The sequence below is a fragment of the Polypterus senegalus genome, chromosome 14 (genome assembly GCF_016835505.1).
Source record: "Polypterus senegalus isolate Bchr_013 chromosome 14, ASM1683550v1, whole genome shotgun sequence".
Taxonomy (NCBI): Eukaryota; Metazoa; Chordata; class Cladistia; order Polypteriformes; family Polypteridae; genus Polypterus; species Polypterus senegalus.
Genome location: NC_053167.1, coordinates 31,699,018 through 31,718,223, shown reverse-complemented (window position 1 = coordinate 31,718,223; position 19,206 = coordinate 31,699,018). Strand labels below are relative to the sequence as shown.

The following is a 19,206-nucleotide window of genomic DNA, read 5'->3' as shown; positions in this document are numbered from 1 at the left end:
CTGATCAGGATGCCTCCTGGACGCCTCCCTGGTAAGGTGTTCCCGGCGCGTCCAACCGGGAGGAGGCCTCGGGGAAGACCCAGGACACACTGGAGGGACTATGTCTCCCGGCTGGCCTGGGAACGCCTTGGGATTCTCCTGGAAGAGCTAGAAGAATTGGCTGGGGAGAGGGAAGTCTGGGCCTCTCTGCTCAAGCTGCTGCCCCCGCGACCCGACCTTGGATAAACAGAAGAGGATACAGTGCATCCGGAAAGTATTCACAGCGCATCACTTTTTCCACATTTTGTTGTTACAGCCTTATTCCAAAATGGATTCAATTCATTGTTTTCCTCAAAATTCTACACACAACACCCCATAATGACAACATGAAAAAAGTTTACTTGAGGTTTTTGCAAATTTATTAAAAATAAAAAAACTGAGAAATCACATGTACATAAGTATTCACAGCCTTTGCTCAATACTTTGTTGATGCACCTTTGGCAGCAATTACAGCCTCAAGTCTTTTTGAATATGATGCCACAAGCTTGGCACACCTATCCTTGGCCAGTTTCGCCCATTCCTCTTTGCAGCACCTCTCAAGCTCCATCATGTTGGATGGGAAGCGTTGGTGCACAGCCATTTTAAGATCTCTCCAGAGATGTTCAATCGGATTCAAGTCTGGGCTCTGGCTGGGCCACTCAAGGACATTCACAGAGTTGTCCTGAAGCCACTCCTTTGATATCTTGGCTGTGTGCTTAGGGTCGTTGCCCTGCTGAAAGATGAACCGTCAACCCAGTATGAGGTCAAGAGCGCTCTGGAACAGGTTTTCATTCAGGATGTCTCTGTACATTGCTGCAGTCATCTTTCCCTTTATCCTGACTAGTCTCCCAGTTCCTGCCGATGAAAAACATCCCCACAGCATGATGCTGCCACCATGCTTCACTGTAGGGATGGTATTGGCCTGGTGATGAGCGGTGCCTGGTTTCCTCCAAATGTGACGCCTGGCATTCACACCAAAGAGTTCAATCTTTGTCTCATCAGACCAGAGAATTTTGTTTCTCATGGTCTGAGAGTCCTTCAGGTGCCTTTTGGCAAAGTCCAGTCGGCTGCCATGTGCCTTTTACTAAGGAGTCGCTTCCGTCTGGCCACTCTACCATACAGGCCTGATTGGTGGATTGCTGAAGAGATGGTTGTCGTTCTGGAAGGTTCTCCTCTCTCCACAGAGGACCTCCGGAGCTCTGACAGAGTGACCATTGGGTTCTTGGTCACCTCCCTCACTAAGGCCCTTCTCCCCCGATTGCTCAGTTTAGATGGCCGGCCAGCTCTAGGAAGAGTCCTGGTGGTTTCGAACTTCTTCCACTTACAGATGATGGAGGCCACTGTGCTCATTGAGACCTTCAAAGCAGCATAAATTTTTCTGTCACCTTCCCCAGATTTGTGCCTCGAGACAATCCTGTCTCAGAGGTCTACAGACAATTCCTTTGACTTCATGCTTGGTTTGTGCTCTGACATGAACTGTCAACTGTGGGACCTTATAAAGACAGGTGTGTGCCTTTCCAAATCATGTCCAGTCAACTGAATTTACCACAGGTGGACTCCAATTAAGCTGCAGAAACATCTCAAGGATGATTAGGGGAAACAGGATGCACCTGAGCTCTATTTGGAGCTTCATGGCAAAGACTGTGAATACTTATGTACATGTGCTTTCTCAGTTTTTTTATTTTTAATAAATTTGCAAAAATCTCAAGTAAACTTTTTTCATATTGTCATTATGGGGTGTTGTGTGTAGAATTCTGAGGAAAAAAATGAATTTAATTCACTTTTGGAATAAGGCTGTAACATAACAAAATGTGGAACAAGTGATGCACTGTGAATACTTTCCGGATGCACTGTAGATGGATGGATGACTATACTGTAAATATGAAATTCCTTCAACAGTTATTTTTTACAAGTCAGAAACCTGAATCTGTCAAACTTTACAAATCCTCCAGCAATGTTCACAACATTTTAACTAGTGATGAGAAGAATGCAGGCTGTATTTTCAGACTTTTATCAACTATCATGTTGCTCACTGGTTAGAGAAGGAGACCACTGATATCTCTGGCAAGGAGTGGAATTAAATTATTCACCACATTCATGAATCTGTGTGAAACACAATGTACTTCAGGTCAAAGTTATACATTGGACATTGTAAGTGTCGGAGTGGATGGACAAGCAACCCAGCCAGGTTGGTGATGGTACTTTTCCAAGTCGGGAGGCCATAACAGAAGAACAGCTGTTTCCCAGGGCTGTGTATTCTCTCTGTACACAGGGTGGCAGCATCACTCTGGTGGCACATCTATTTGTAACTCTGCAGGGCATATTGTAGTCTTGAGAGGCAGCATGTTGGGGTATTTGGGTGCTGCCAGGGGTAGCTTCTGGGGAACTTCCGCCTGGTTCAGAAATGCTTATGTTGTGCAATGCTTTAACCCCAGGAGTAACCCCAGTTCTGGCATAAAAGACACCACCCCATCTGTACCAGTGAGTCAGGAGTCAGGAAGAGGTGAATGGTACTTGTGGAGAAGTTGTGGAAGGAGATGGAAGGTGATCAAGTGTTCATTATTATTGTGCTGGGTGTTTTTAACCCTGTCAGGAAACTATTGTGTATTGATCAACCTTTTATTTTTCTTTAAAATTGTTTTTTGTTGAGTTGTGTCACATTTTTCAGGGCCTTTTTCTTTTCTCTAGAGTAAAATTAAGTTAAATTAATAAGGGACTTGATGAAACTTGTGAATGATGCCAAGTAGAGTAAATCCAGTTTCGCTAGCCAATTCAGATTGTGTCAAATTTACCATCATTTCAAATCCTTCTGCAGCAGTATTTGGGGTAACATCTGATCGCATTAGACTATTTAGCGTTAATCTCACTCTGATTTCCTACACTACATTTAAAGATCATCTATTAATTTTTCCTAGCTGGATGGAATGGTGGCTCTGTGGCTAAAGGAGCTGGGCTAGTAAGTCAAAGGTTAGCAGATCAAATCCCGACACTGATAGAAGTAATGCTACTCTGTTGAGTCCTTAAGCAATGCCCTTAACCTGCAGTTGCTCTAGAGGTTCTGTACAAATAGCTGACTCTGCCACTAAGACCCTGAGTAAGTTGGGGTATGCAAAAAACAGAATTTCCCCTCAGGGATATTTTGATCTGTGTCAGTGTGAAAAAAAAGGCTTTTGCAGGGTTTTTTTGGGGGGCTGATTTTAAAAATTCAACATGTTATTTTGGGCTACTTTTCAATCCCCCTTCTCTGCATTATTACCATGTTTACCATCCATCCATCACCTGTTTTGCTGCTATTTACACACTTGTACACATACTTTATCCTTGTAAAATCTCTGAGGTGGAAGTTATGTGATGGTATATTTTACCTATTCTATTACTTTGAAATGTCTTTGAGGGAAACTCCCTGTTGTGTGATAGTATATACACAGTCTATTAACTCTCAGATACTGTATCTCCGAGAGGCACAAACCAATCCCCCATCCGCCCTAACCACTTTGAAGATATTTATGCCGACTTCTGCTTTCCAGTGTAGCACTCTGGCTGCGTCAGGTATTGGGCTATTTTTTGGGAAACTTTGCTGTTTTTAAGCTGTTCTTGGGCTATAAAGTTTTAAGGACTTTGCCACCCTGATCCAAATACACCCTCCATAACTATCTGAGAAAATAATAAATCACCTAAAAGTAGAAAAAATTTAATTTTAATGAAATAATGAATCTTGACTCTTTTATATGACTTACTGGAATAACCGTATTTTTAATTGGACTGAGACTTTGATCCTTTTGCTAACAGCAGAGTAGGGTTGATTGTTGTACAATTTTATTATTAAATCAAGAAAATATCAAAATATTTTAAATACATTAAAACAGGCTTGTTTTGAAATTATAGAACTCATACATAAATGATTCAATGTGGAAACGGTCAAGCTGGAAAATGTTCTTTATTTTTATAAAACAAAGTATTTAAATATAAAACAAATATTAAATAATAAGTTACATCATCTGGAGAGGCCTTCCAAATATCCTTGGGTTGGTGCTTCTTGCAAGATGGCATCTGTTTTCCTCTTTACATTCTGGAGGTTTTATCTTTTTACTCCTGTAAATAAAATAACAGGATAAAAGATGTACATTAGCACTGAAGACACACACTTTGACATGATAGACCACAGCCCTAACTGGCAGCTGGCTGGCTTTTATGCCATGACATAACTATGAACATAGTGGGAATATGCAGGCCTATTGCATTATAAAGATGTTTGATTGGTTATATGCAGCAGCTTGCTGGCTCAATTATTTTAGAGAATGGATTGAAGAATCCAAAATTCACTGATCCTGCTAGAAGAATACAGGGTGAATATATAAGGGGTGATATCTTTCATAGTACAGTTTTATCATTTGTTCTGCACAGTGTTAAGACATGACAATGGTTGTTAACAGAAGTCATTTACTGGGCTTTGAATGAGGTCAGGTGTGAGCCTCATGTACCAGTAACACTGGTGCTAGATGAAATATTTTCTGATTCTCAGTGACTCTGATCCAACTGAAATTGCTTGCAAATCAAATAAATTTTTCACATACCCTATGAAATCTTGACCCGTGCATATTTTTTTGGCGTGTTAACCATTAAATAATGGTAAACCATGATGAGAAGAAAAATGGTGATTCCCATGAGATTTGCAAAAATTGCCAGACTGTAGTCTTGAATCATTCTAGAGAGTGGGAGAGAGAAAGTAGCATTACCAAAAAATGGCAAAAAAAACTAAAAATAGTAAGAAAATACACATAAATAAACATAGAGCTGCAAATACAAAGATCTGCCTGGCAAAAACAGTTTTTGTGAAATATGAAAATGACAAGCTTTGTTAGCCTGCTTGCTTGAATAGTTTTTTTATATCATTATTATTTTTTCCATTCTCCATACATTTCTTCATGGCAAGGAAACTGGTGTCTATTTTAAAAACATCTAAACCAAAACCAACACTAAATGGGACACCAGCTAAGAAGTGTCAGTTACCTACCTGCATTTTTAACAATAATATGTTTTAAGACCAGGTCAGCATGCTGACTCATGAAGTGTTTGCCCACCACAGGAACTTTTTCCAGTCCTCCAACCAAACTTGAACTGGATTAGGTGTGTTCAGTAATGTATGAATGTTTAGAATCAGCAATTCTTGAAGTAACATGCTTGTTATTTTTTAATATCTTACTGTTTTGTGTTTTAAATAACCTCATAACCTAATAACTTCTTTGCATAGTTCTGAGAACCTGGAATAGCATCTTGACAAGCAGACATGGCAGGGAATAGGACTCTGGTCCCTGAAGCTATGAGGTAAAACAGTGAACCACCACTTATTTTCTCTGACAACCTTTATCACTAGAAGGTTTTTAATATTAGATTTTAAAATATCTAAATGTTATTTCAATCTAGAAAGGATTAATATGAATTATTATTAAAATCTTCCCAGGATACTGTCATCATATACACTTATTCCAACTAATCTATACTGCTTCAAGATTGCTTTTATGATGCATAATTGTTGCTGTTTTCACAATTGTACTCTTATGACATTATTAAATACCAGGACAGGCCATAATGTGAATTATACATTATTTCCTTGTTTTTTGTTTTTACTCTTGATTTTAAATATTCATTACTGTTGACTTGTAAGATTATGTATAACTAACCTAATGGAACTTGCTCACCAATGATTACCGAACATGAACAGATTTCTGTGTTCTGTGTCATTTGCTGTCAATTCCAGTATGTTAGCATCACATTACAAAATGCAAAGAAAACTGATTATTTTCATAAATTTTCACACTAGCATACTGTGATAGAATTCACTTTCTATAAAGACGTCCTTTATTTCTTGTTCATAGTGTTCCATGTTCAACGTGTGCTGTCATACAGACCTCCTTGTGTTACAGCCTTCAAGTGGACAGACCATGGACCACATCATATGTTCATTGGGTTTGCCCTTCAGCAGCACCAGTAGACCAAGTCCCTAAGGTGCCTTTTCAAAAAGGATTGGAATGATATGTCCCTTTTGGATAATTTAATTATATTACAGTTGTGAACAATCCCTACATTTTCATAGGCTTGCAGGTAAGTGGAGTGGTGGCTCTGAGGCTAAGGATCTGCGCTGGTATCCTGAAGGTTGCCGGGTTTAATCCCCATCACTGCCAAAAGAGATCCTACTCTGCTGGGCCCTTGAGCAAGGCCCTTAACCTGCAATTGCTCCAGGGGCGCTGTACAATGGCTGACCCTGTGCTAATACGAGAAATTGTATAAGGTGAAGTAAAGAACTAAAAGTGAAGTAAAAGATTTCCAAATTAAATACAGATTTGAACTGAACATCCAACAGCAAAGACACTGTTTTCGAAGAAACAGAGGATGCTTCTTTTCTGGCTAGTTCTAGTCCATTGCAGATGCAGTCCACATTACCTCATTTGTGATGGATAGTTTCGTTGATTTTGACCCAAAAGTTTCTTTCTGACAGGTTATAAGCTTCAAAACTTAAATAAAAACTATGAAAGCAACATCTTACTTTTCAAAAAAGGAGTTACTATTGATTTCTTATTGTATCTGGCTGACGTTTAATTCATAATTATACTATAGTGCTTTGAAGTGTACAGCTGCGGTGTCAATATTCAGAAAAAGGTCACTTTTACACCTCATTCTAAGGGTCTTGGCAAAATGTGAATAAATTGAAAGGCACTCTCTAGGCATTTACTGTAAAAAACAAATCCTTTTTGAATTGTTTGGCTGCCATACCATATCTTTTATGTAGGTAATTCAGGTCAGGTCAGTGTATGCTGAGGAGCATGCATTGCTATATTGTGCTGCTGTACCCTGCACATGACAAAACAGCTTGGGATCCCAGTTGGCAACCCCCCAGGCAAACACGTGGTCCAGTCCCACTCCCCAGAAATGACCATCTATCTGCCACAGCCAAGTGTTACATGGGTGTCTCCTTGGCCTGGTCCAGTTGCTCTGGTCCTCAGTAATGAGGATCCTGAGAGCTGGATCATACTCAGGGGATCACGTCACGTGGCTGTAGTGCCGTAACTGACGTTCCCTAACAATACAGGACTCCATGAGTAACCGCTCATTCAACACATAAAGTCCAACCAGCGATACCCAAGGATTCTCTGAAGAAGCATAGCACTGAAGGAGTCCTGTCCTTGTCTCAGGTCACTGGATAAAGTGCATGTCTTGCAACCATATAACAAAACAGGAAGCACAAGCACCCTAAAAACTTCAACTTTTGTCCTTTTGTAAAGATATTGGAAGCGCCACACACCCCTTTCCAGCGAACTCATGAATGTCACTGCTGAGGTAAATAAACCTCTATGCGGCCAACATTCCCTCCGCAGACAGACACACTGCTGATGGCTGTGCCAAAGAGTCCTGGATCTTGGTTTTTATCCAGGCCATTCACTCAGTCTCTTGAGAGCCTCCATTGACTCCACAAAGATTACAGAATCATCAGCAAACTCAAGATCAGTGAGTCTTTCTTTACCAACTGATGCCCCACAGCCGCTGGACCTCATGACCCTGAGCTACACACAGTTCATACAAGCACTGAAAAGAGTAGGAGCAACAACACACCCCTGACAAACCCCACAATCAACTGGGAAAAACATTTAAGTTCAACCTCCAGTTTGCACAGCACTCACAGTACCAGTGTACAGACCGGCAATGACATTCAGCAACCTTGGGGGGACCCCACGAAGTCTCATAATATCCCAAAGGTCAGCTTCATCAACTGAGTAGAACGCTTTACGAAAATCAACAAAGGCTAGAAAGAAGCTCAGTCGATATTCGAGCTCAATGAGAACTCTCAGTGCCAGGATGCGGTCGAAGATTCTCCTCAGGCATAACACCTGACTGCTTCGGTCGCTAGACCAGTGGTTCTCCATCTATGGGGCGGGCCCCCCTATGGGGGCGCGAAGTAACAAAAAGGGGGACACGAAGATGTGAATAAAGAAAACAAGAATCAAAAATATGAAAAAAAATCTGTTGAAACCAAAACAAATTAACTTAAACTACATTCTGATACTAGAACAATAAATATAGAGTTAGATAAATGTCGATAAACGTTAAGTAGGTATAATAAAATATGCATCTACATTTAAAAAAAAAATGTTAGGGGGGCGCGATTAAAACTGTTATGAAAAATCGGGTCGCAAATGGTTGAGAAACGCTGCGCTACACCTTAACCAGCACCAAGAGAATATAATACTATCCCCAAGCAGTTGACGCAATCCAGGCGATCATCCTTCCCTTTCCAGATTGGGACGACATGTCCTGTTTTTCAGTTAGTTGGAATGACCTCCGTCTCCCAAATGGGAGCAAAGATTGCTTACACTGCAAAGAGGACGGCCTTATTACCAGCATGAAGAAGTTCACCCCGGACATCACAGATTCCTGGAGGCTTCCTTGCCGTGAACTGCTTCACCACCAGATGCGTAGTTAGGGTTTTCAGCGCCCGGGGACAACTGAAGATTTCGCGCCCCCTCCTGTTTGCCAAAATGCAATGGTGAAGGGAAAGACATTTTTTAAAAATGTATTTAAAATAATAGTATTTTAAGAAAAAAATCATATAAGTCTCCGAAAATGATAACGCCGCCTCGTGTTCTTTAAAATCTAAATCCGTCATTAGTTTTTGTAAGAAAAAAATTCGTTTTCTGCATTTAAAAATGATTTTAAAGAAAGTCTATAACAAATTATAAAGCAAAATAATTATATATTTATAAAAACTGCATTACTTACAATTTATTCGTATGAAAATATGATGGGGAAACGTCTAGACTTTTGCAGCCATCTACTAGAATACTTCACCACAGCCCAATCAATTTTCTATCAAACACATAAATACAAATCACTTGGCACACAGAAATGGCGTTTGCAACAACAATGATACACTAATGCCTCATGTCAGTCGCGCGACCTGATTAATAACGTCAAAATGTTTCTGGGTGGGAGTCAAGCATGTAGAGGGGATAAATTATTGTCTGTTGTGTATATAGAACTAATACGTGCTTCGAAATCAGAAAGAGACAAAAAACACAGGAAAAAGATATCCTCATACTGATGGAGTAATGGACTGAGTATGCGAATGTTTTTTATTTACTTTTTAGTGAATTTAAGAATGCAAAACATTTCAATCTAAAATTTCGTAACATCATTTTGGCGCCCCCTGAATGCTGCGCCCGGGGACAGATGTCCCCCCTTGCCCCGGGCCCAGCTAGCACCCCCTCCCCACCATGATACGCCACTGTTCACCACCTGTACAATCACAGTAAGACTGGGTGGCTCCAAGCCAATTAGGTGATTAACTGCTAAAAATATTTAAAAATAACTAGCTGTATTAACAAAAAAATACAAAACACGTAAATAAATCGGCAAGCTGTATATACCTTAATGTCGATTATATGCGTATTTGCACCCTTTTCAGTATTTTATTCTGTAGTGAAATCAACCTGTCATTTTTTTTGAAATAGCAATTTCTTTAAAAAAAAATTTACACTTATGAATAAATTAACAAGTTTGTATTTGTGACTTTTCCCACACACCGTGATGAGTTCATTCCGCTAAGGACTGTAATCAGTTATTCGCCGTTGGGCGTTCTGTGTCCGTGTGCTATAAAGTAGGCCTATCTAACGACCGTTCAATACGTGCAGTTTTTACAGAAATGCACTTTCGGGTCACCAATTATTCAAAACAAAAAACAGGCGCTTGGCGCAATACTGCAGTATGAAACAGTAACTAAGTGGTGTCGGAATTAAAATTTTTAATCACACTGTCAAATTCCGCGATTCAGGCTGCAAAGTTGGATGCTTCGGCCTCTCCATTTTGTCACATGAATCACACGAACCAGATGAAATAAATTCTGGGTCGCTGGTGGGCAATGTGGGGTCGTCATTTCACAGTTTGTGTTAAGATTTCCATTCATTTATCTGAAATATAAGGAAATAGCGTATATTAAGTATTTAAACGAATATCGGCAGGCAAAGCCACCTTTACCTCGGCAGGTCAGTTTGGATTGTTCAACTTAGCTAACCTGCACTTAGAATGTAATGCAATCTCATTCAGGCTAACAATTAGTATATCCCGTCAGATAACATGTCACGTTGCGAAACAACTTCCTTGATGTGTCCGCTATCTGCTCGCTAAGTCTACAGTTTTACAAGAGCATTGTGGACCACATTAGCCAGACGCTTAGAAAGAATACCGACCGACCATACATACAATACAGAATATCAAGGAGGCTATTGACCTATGAAATATTAGTCAATCGTGTCCCGGTCCCCAGGAATCACTCGTTGCTAATGTCCTTTTTACATACGAATCGTCTACGAGACAAGCAAGCTAACTCAATGCAGTCAGACGCTTTTGCTGACTTCTGTCCAATTAAGTTCAAAGCTTGAATTAGAGCGTGTCATGTATATTGTCCACACAATGTTCTGCCGCAATTACCTATTTCTGGCCACACCGTTGTAATAAAGGTTTGGATGAAGCGGAGACCCAAAGATATGTAAAGGAACGAAGGTGCAACACTCACAAAAATCCAGAGCAATGCACTTACCTGCACCCTTCGACCACGCCGGGTTGTCCTTTTGTGCCTGGGCGCACTTTGAATGTCACTTCCTCATTTGCTAGTTGTCACGTCACTAACAGTTTTTTTTTTACTATAGTAAAATAAATTTTCAAATGAACAGGAAAACAATGACGAGTTATTTCTAACCCTGAACTCCGTGTGCAATCACAAGTGTCCATATTAAAGTCCTTCCATTAAATGAAGAGGCAGAGCAGCGTCATTTGACGTTATCGATCTATCTGTCTATCTATTTATCTATCTATCTACCGTGGGAGGGAAAATCTATTAAAAATTAGTTCAGGAACGTTAGCTTTGTCAACATCCCCTTCTAGTACTTCAGCTCAGTAGTTATGTTTAGTCCTTGAGTCCAGTAGTTATGTTTAGTCCTTCATGTTATTTTGAGTAAACATTTTCTAATTTAGTGTTTATATGTTATCCATATGGAAAATGTAGGCTGTAACATTTATCATATTGTCAGATGAGATTATACAAAGTTTTAAAGAAGTGATTAAATCATTAAATATTCAAAGCAGGAATCTCAGTACCCTGATCTTCTTTTGTAAGCAGTGATATTTATATAAATATTTCAGTAATAGGAAACAGGTATGGTATCTATTTAAGTTTATGTGAAGTTCTAAGCATGTACTGTATGTATATTGTCTGGGTGTGCACAGAGAGGCTTGCGGCTAACATTAACTGCTCATGACCCTCACAATTCATACATACGGTCATCAGGACATCGATGCTATTGCCATCCTTAGTTGTGGCCTGGTATTTGTGTCACATTCTTTGAATTGAGCCTGAGAGGCACTCTCCTCTTTAAACTTGTAAATATTTTTTTATTATTAACAAATTTATCCTCTGAGGTAAAATATCTGCTTAATAGGACATGCCAGTTGGTTAATTTAAGGAATACGGCAGGATGCAGCATTCATCAGAAAAGGTAATTAAATGAATGGATGGATAATCTGCACTGGCAGACAAGCCTTTATGGGCAGAAGGGTGTTCAAGGTCAAGAACTGCTGTTGGATCTTCAGTGTGTTTCTTTTCCTTTTGAATATCCTATATTCTAAGTTTTTCATACACCACATCGTTAAGCACCACCAAAAAAAGTTCAAAAATATTTATATTAAATTTCTAAATATGTTATTGAACACTTATGCCAATAAAAAGTTATTCAAATAAAAATATTGAAATTTCAGTGCTCTCTAGTAAATACAACCACTACCACTCCTGACACTCCTGAGGATCGGTATATCTGAAACTTGTAACAATGATGGTTATAAGGTTATGGCCACCAGAGGGCGCACAAGCCGCCCAAATCCCAACACATGCAGGCACAATCTTTCCACACAACACAGCTTTATTACTGTGGGGAAACACTTCTGTCTCGTTCCTCAGTGCACGTCACAGCACAGTAGAACCACCAATAACACAATAGTCCATCCGTCTGTCCGTCCTTCCTTCCTTCTTTCTATTCTATTCTGGCAAGCTTCATCCCTTTTCTTCCCGCCTCTGGCTCCCCAAGTGAAATGAGGTGGCTCCATTCATGCTGCCCTAGGATTGCTCCAGGTGGCTCATTAGCCAGATGTGGAATCACTCCCAGGTGCGGTAGCAGCTCAATGTAGGGCTCTGCAACTCCCCCTGACGGCCCCCACAGGACCCGATAGGGCTGTCCCAAACTCCAACTCCCATGAAGCCCTGTGGGAATCCATGGAGCCACAGCATCCTAGTGGGCTGCTCTCAAGCGCTCCTAGGGAGGTAGTGTCCTGTGCATATCTGGTCCCCCAGTTCTTCCGGTATATCAGCCTACTGGCCAGGCAGCACCAAGAGCCGTCCATCACAAAGTATATGTAACGTCACACTCGTGTATGTTTTTGTCGTCCTCGGCCAGGCCAGCGTCTCAGTGACTGCCAGCGAACAGAATGGTGTCTTTGCGCAGTGGGACTCCCTTTTGGTGCCTTACTTGAAACCCAAAGACCCATGAAGAGCGACCCACAGATGATATAATAGTTCGTTGCTGCTTGCAGTGCTCTACGTGGTGCCTACGATGAAAATCAAGGGTATGACATTCAATTCAGGGATTTTCTATACATTTTCAAAACCACAGTAGGTTTGTTCTGTATTTAATGAGATTTAATAGTTTTAAACTTTCCTGCTGACCATTTATTAAGAAACAGTGCATGTAAAAAGAGAGGAATTCCTTATAGACTGTTAATTTTCTTTAATAATTTATTAGAGGACTGTCTATTTTGTCTGTATGTGTACATGTCTGAAATCATTTGTGGAGGCTTTTCTATTAACACAAAAGCCTGATTAACAACAACAACAACAACATTTATTTATATAGCACATTTTCATACAAACAGTAGCTCAAAGTGCTTTACATATTAAAGAATAGAAAAATGAAAGACACAATAAGAAAACAAAATAAATCAACATTAATTAACATCGAATAAGAGTAAGGTTCAATGGCCAGGGGGGACAGAAAAAACTCCAGACGGCTGGAGAAAAATAAAATCTGTAGGGATTCCAGACCATGAGACCGCCCAGTCCCCTCTGGGCATTCTACCTAACATAAATGAAACAGTCCTCTTTGGATTTAGAGTTCTCACGGAAGGGCTTGATGATGATGATGGTCACGTAGACTTCTGATTAAGTTTTATTGAACATTTGTTGAGTTACTGCTGCTGCTCAAAATGAAGGGGAATATCATTAAATGTCATTTCTGAACAGCCTATTTTCTTATTGGCTATGGCGAGACTGACCTCCGTTTACTTAGTTACCGTACTTATTCTCAGTTAGTGTCATTTTGAGAGCCTACAATATGTAATGAACAGCTTCAGCTTGCACTGACCCAACTGACCACAGGTACGGCACTGCCAAATAACCAGCAGTATGTCAAAGAGTACAGTCAGGACAGGCAAATTCCACATAGAACTCCCTTTAGCCCAAAGTAAAATGACATGGTTGGGGTTGACTTTCTGTGTTGCAAGTTTGCAACCATCATCCATCCATTTTCTGCCACTTACCTGGGTCCAGGTCACAGGGGCAGAAATCTAAGTAATGTTGCCCTGACATCCCTTTTTCCTGCTACCTCCAAACTCTCTTGGGGAATACTGAGGCGTTCCCAGTCCAGATGAGAGATATAATCTTTCCAGCATATCCTGGGTTTGCCCCAAGGTCTTCTACCAAAAACACCACCACAAGGAGGGGTCCAGGAGGCATCCTAATCAGCTGCTGGACCACCTCAACTGGCTCCTTTTAATGCAGAAGATCATTGGCTCTACTGTGAGCTCCTCCTGAATATCTGTACTTCTCACACTGTCTCTTGGGCTGAGCCCAGATAACCTGTGAAGAAAACTTCACTTCATATTCAATGAAATGGTTATGTTTTGGACTGAATAAACAAGAAATACTTTTGAAAATTAATTTAAAGGTTTGCAATAAATCATATGCTTACTATAAATACAGGCTACTGGACACCAGTCAATAGGCATATACAGTATAAGTGAAGAGAACCTCAATGATTACAAGAAGGTAACTCTCCTCATAGCAGAACTGAAGGAAAGGACCCCATAAGGACCCTTGAGTACTAAACATTTTGTGCTGGATAACAAAATGTGTTTAAAGAAATGCTGTATCCCCCAGAATTCAATGTGTACTACGTTCATGTGTTGAGTTTTGGGCACAGTGTTTAGTATATGGAAGGACTCTTTAACACTTTGTAAACATTCAACTCTTTTAAAGAGAGGGTGCTTCATGACCACAAGAAGATTTGATGAGGAGGAATGAACCTCAACCTCTTAGAATATCAAACACATCAGATCAAACAATTAAAATAACCCCACCCAAAATGCCCAAGAATTACAAAAAGAAAAGGAAACTTCTGACATGGGTAAAGATACGAGACGTAAGATCAGTCACATTGGTACATTATAAAGGCATATTAGTGAAGGCACAAAGGAGCCCCAGTAGTTTCTTTGTACAATTTTGCTAAATAATTAATTGATTCAATGTTAGCGTGTCAGACAGAGGATGTTGTGGAAGAATAATTTTACGGTAACATAGCATTCATTTTAAAGAAATAGCATAAATGCGTAATATATGTCAGAAACCTGTTCAGGCACACCAGGAAATCAGATAAAGTTCAAGTGAACCACAAAATATACACTGAAATATAAGAACTGCTTTAGAAAAAATACTAAGATGGTCAAGTAAATAATGCACTAGAAGAAAGGTTGATGTAACATACAAAATGTCCTGAAGGATGGCTAAGGGATGACTAAGAAATCAGCAAATGTCCTATAAACGAGAATGGACAATTGTTACATGCACAGAAATTCACCAACATTGATAGACTGAAAGCCAGAAGTCTACGTGACCATCATCATCAGGTCCTTCGATGAAAACGCTAAATACAAAGAGGACTGTTTGATTTATGTTAGGTAGATTGCCCAGAGGGGACTGGGCGGTCTCTTGGTCTGGAACCCCTACAGATTTTATTTTTTCTCCAGCCTTTGGAGTTTTTTTGTTTTTCTGTCCACCCTGGCCATCGGACCTTACTCTTATTCTATGTTAATTAATGTTGACTTATGTTTATCTTTTATTGTGTCTTCTATTTCTCTATTCATTTTGTAAAGCACTTTGAGCTACATTTTTTTGTATGAATATGTGCTATATAAATAAATGTTGATTGATTGATTGATTGATTGATTGAAGGGTGGTGGCACAACTCAAAGGTATAAGATGAACCAAAATATAATAATATAACTGACTTTTATTTGATATAAATCAATTGGGTGTAAACCAATGAACCAACCAAAGTAAAATGTATGCATTGATTGACACTGTATATAAATTCAGTAGTTTATAAAATGAACCTCTATTCTTTGTTTTCTCTGACCATTCTGACCATGCTGTAACAGACTGCTTTTGAAAAATGCTCCCTCTAAGGCATTTTGCTGAGGGGTAATTAAAAGATACAATGAACAGCTTTTCTCCTGCATGATAACTGATTTGTCCTGTTAGGGGATGTTTCATTCTTTAATAAGGAACAAGAGCCTGCTCTATGCTTTCTTATACAGCTCTTCTGTGTTACGTGATCAGTCCAACCTGTCATTGATATGTACCCCCCAAGTACATATAGCGGAGATCACCTCCACATCCACTCCTTCACATCTTCAGTAAATAAGCACTTTGCACGATTTTACAGATTAGTACTGCTTGATAGTTGACCAGACTGAACAGAAATAAAATCAACTGAAAAGCTATAAATATCCTGTTGCATCTAGAGTTTTGCCATGATCATCCACCCAATTCATTTCACAAAGATGACATTTCTCTCCTAAAGATGCCAAAATTAAATTTTACATGTGGTGCAAATTAAGGACACCTATCCACAAACACTCCCATTTTCGGATTACATTTGTCTTTAGATTGTCATTCACAGTTCAGAATTGCCCTCTCATGTTTAAATGCGCATTTTCCAAAAGATATATGAAGATCGTTTCATTTATTTCTTCAAGCTCCTAGAGGCTCCTCTCCAAGGATAGAGTTTTACACATTTTTGAAGTGTTATATTTTTGTGTAGTGTGATGAAGCTATGCCTCTTAAATTTTGTACTTAAATAACTTAATTAGCCCTCCTGATCAGGTTGTCTGTGGGTCGCTAATTCTACTGAATGACTTCACAACTTTATATAACACAGCTTTACTCATATTAAATGTTTTATTCCAGATTTAAAATTATGATAAATAAATAAGAGTCTTTTAATATGGTGGCTTAACAAAAGGGATGACAAAGTTCATATACTGTATCTTCAAAGGCTGTAAAACACAAACTGCTGAACACATTACAATAAACGCACATAGTTTCTTTCTGTGTTTTATGTAATGGTCACGCAAAATAGATTTAATATTTATTTCTTCTATTTTCCAACTCCACTTAGTCCAATTTTGGGTTGCGATGGGGGACTTCAATGCGATCACTGGCACTGACAGGGCTGGCTATGAGGATTGTGTTGGTCCCAATGGAACTGGAGACCACAGTAAAAGTGGCTCTATGTTCCTTGACTTTACACAAGGTCAGGAGCTGTAGACTGCTGCATTGTTGGACTTGGTACACCAAAAATGGTAGTGTGGTACAAGTGAGATCAATCACATCCTTGTGGGCAGACACTCTAGCAGCAGGGTCTACAAAAGTGCCCAGCTTTTGAATTCTGACCACAGACTTGATGTTGCTGCTCTGAAGATCTAGTAGGTCCAATAGGCTACCAACTAGTAGGAGAAAGAGGCTAGACCTGGCCAGACTCCAAGATCAGACCGTTTCTAATGAGTTTGCACAGTTTATGTGAGGAACTTACAGACTAGGTGCGACTGCTGATCCTAATATGATGTGGGAGATTCTTCTGTGATAAGACCTTGAAGATGGCTGAAGATTGTGTTGGCATTGCCAGTGTTCCCAGAAGGAGAAATTTCATCTCGCAGGGCACCCTGGATATCATTGAGAGAAGCTGCAGTGCATGGCTTGATGGCAACTCAAGTCTGCACAGGGAACTGACAAGGATGGCTGCAAAGGCTCTGAGGGCAGATAAAGAGGCGTTTGTTACAGGAATCTTTGAGCAGGTGACACACCATCTGTAGTCTAGTGACCCACGTACTGCTTACAGAGGAATCAAAATATTATGCATATCCAAATTTATTCCTCAGAGAGTCTCGGTCAGGCCGGGTGATGGAACAGTCGTTAACGGATGACACTGTAGTTGTGACTCGCTAGGCTGGTTACTCTGAGGACCTGTTCAAAACTGATCCTCCAGCTTGGACGTTGGACATCTCTGGGTCCACTGTTCTTGAGACTGATCCTCCAATTAGCTGTGAATCACCCAATCTCACGAGATTGCATAGATGGTGAACCAGCTCAAGGTAGGGAAGGCTGCAAGGATCTATAATATCCTAGGTGAACTTCTCCAGGCTGGTGGTATGTCTGTCCTCCTAGCATTGCAAGCAATATTTGCTTCCATTTGGAAGAGAGGCATCATCCCAACTGATTGGAAAACAGGAGTTGTCGTACCCTATCTGGAAAGGGAAGGGTGATCGTCTGGATTACAGCAACTACAGCAGGATAGCACTGCTGTCGGTCCTGGGTAAGGACCTTGCTAGGGTCATCCTCAATAGGATCCGTCATCACTTGCTCACTTACCAGTGGTTGGAGCAGTCTGCTTTTAAGCCTATGAAGTTTCCCATTGACGAAATCCTGGCACTGAGGGTCCTCATCAAGTGCAAATGCAATTATCAGCAGACTTTTTGTGCAGCCTTTGCCCATTCTCAGTTGATCAAGTTGCCCTGTAGGACATCCTGAGACTTCTTGGGATCCCCTTAAGGTTGCTGGATATTATGGCCGACCTGTACTCTGGTACTGTTACTGCTATGCAGAGTGGAGGCATAGCCTCTGTATTTTACCCAGTTGATTCTGGGGTTCATCAGGGGTGTGCTTTTGATCCTACCCTGTTCAGTGCTTTCATTGACTAAGTGTTGGGCTATTCTAGTGCATGCTCACCAACCTGACCTGACTTGATGGTTGGCTTGTACTTCGACAGCATTTGCCATAAACTTGGAACCCCTATTGGACCTATGTAAATACCTCACATAGCATAAACTCTCACTCATCAACATGGAACCAATTTTTTTTGATTGAATTAAAATCAAATAACATTCCATACAAATAAATCACGTTTTATAAAAATAGGTTCGAAACAAATCAAGCCCCACCCCTGAGAGAGTTAGGCCAGCAGAATAAAACTAATAGATAAGCAAATAGATAAATTAATAAATGAATAAAAATAAATGGAGCAAAAAAAAAAAAGAATCTGTTTCCTCAATTTAAATGCTCATTCTAAAATGTTATTGATTAGATCTGACCAGGTTTTGAAAAAAATTTTTAAAGATCATCTAAGTGCGAATGTGATTTTTTTCAATTTCAAAAAATTGGTGGTGCGTGTGCAACATGCTATTCCAGTACATGCTCATCAATCCGACCTGACCTGTTGGTTGGCTTGTACTTCGACAGCATTTGGCATAAAATTGGAACCCCTATTGGACCGTATGTCAATACCTCACATAACATAAACTCTCACTAACCAACCTGGAACCAATTAACCTAATGTGTACATATCTGGGTTGTGACGGGAAAACCAGTGCAAACACAGGGAGAACATGCAATGTCCACACAGATAGCAACCAAGCCATAATTGTGAACGCAGGCTCCTGAAGGCGCAAGTCAGCAGTCCTCCCAACTGCACCTCTGTTTTCCCATAAATAAAAATATATTAAAAAAATATGCTGTGTCTTATGAAGAAAATCACTGTAATCACAATTAACAGCTATCTAAAAGCTTTTGTAGTTACCCCCAAACCAAGCCCAACCCACCTCCAAACATACGAATTGGGTTTAATGTGGCAAAAAAAGCAATTTTTTCACATCTGAAGTGGAATCAATCCACCTTTATATTAATTTCCTAAAAACATATTTACATTTAGTCATGAGAGGCACAGTGGCGCAGTGTTTAGTGCTGCTGCCTCGCAGTTAGGA

The 19,206-nt window shown here is 40.0% G+C and overlaps 1 long non-coding RNA gene across 1 annotated transcript; it reads right to left on the bottom strand.

The window, feature by feature from the left end:
* Window positions 1–3,914: 3,914 nt before the first annotated feature.
* On the bottom strand, window positions 3,915–10,686 carry LOC120515041. The gene is made up of 3 exons (XR_005630570.1): window positions 10,607–10,686; window positions 4,593–4,723; window positions 3,915–4,110 (listed from the first exon to the last, which is right to left on the bottom strand). It is a non-coding gene; the product is annotated as an uncharacterized LOC120515041 (long non-coding RNA).
* Between the last annotated feature and the right edge of the window lie 8,520 nt (window positions 10,687–19,206).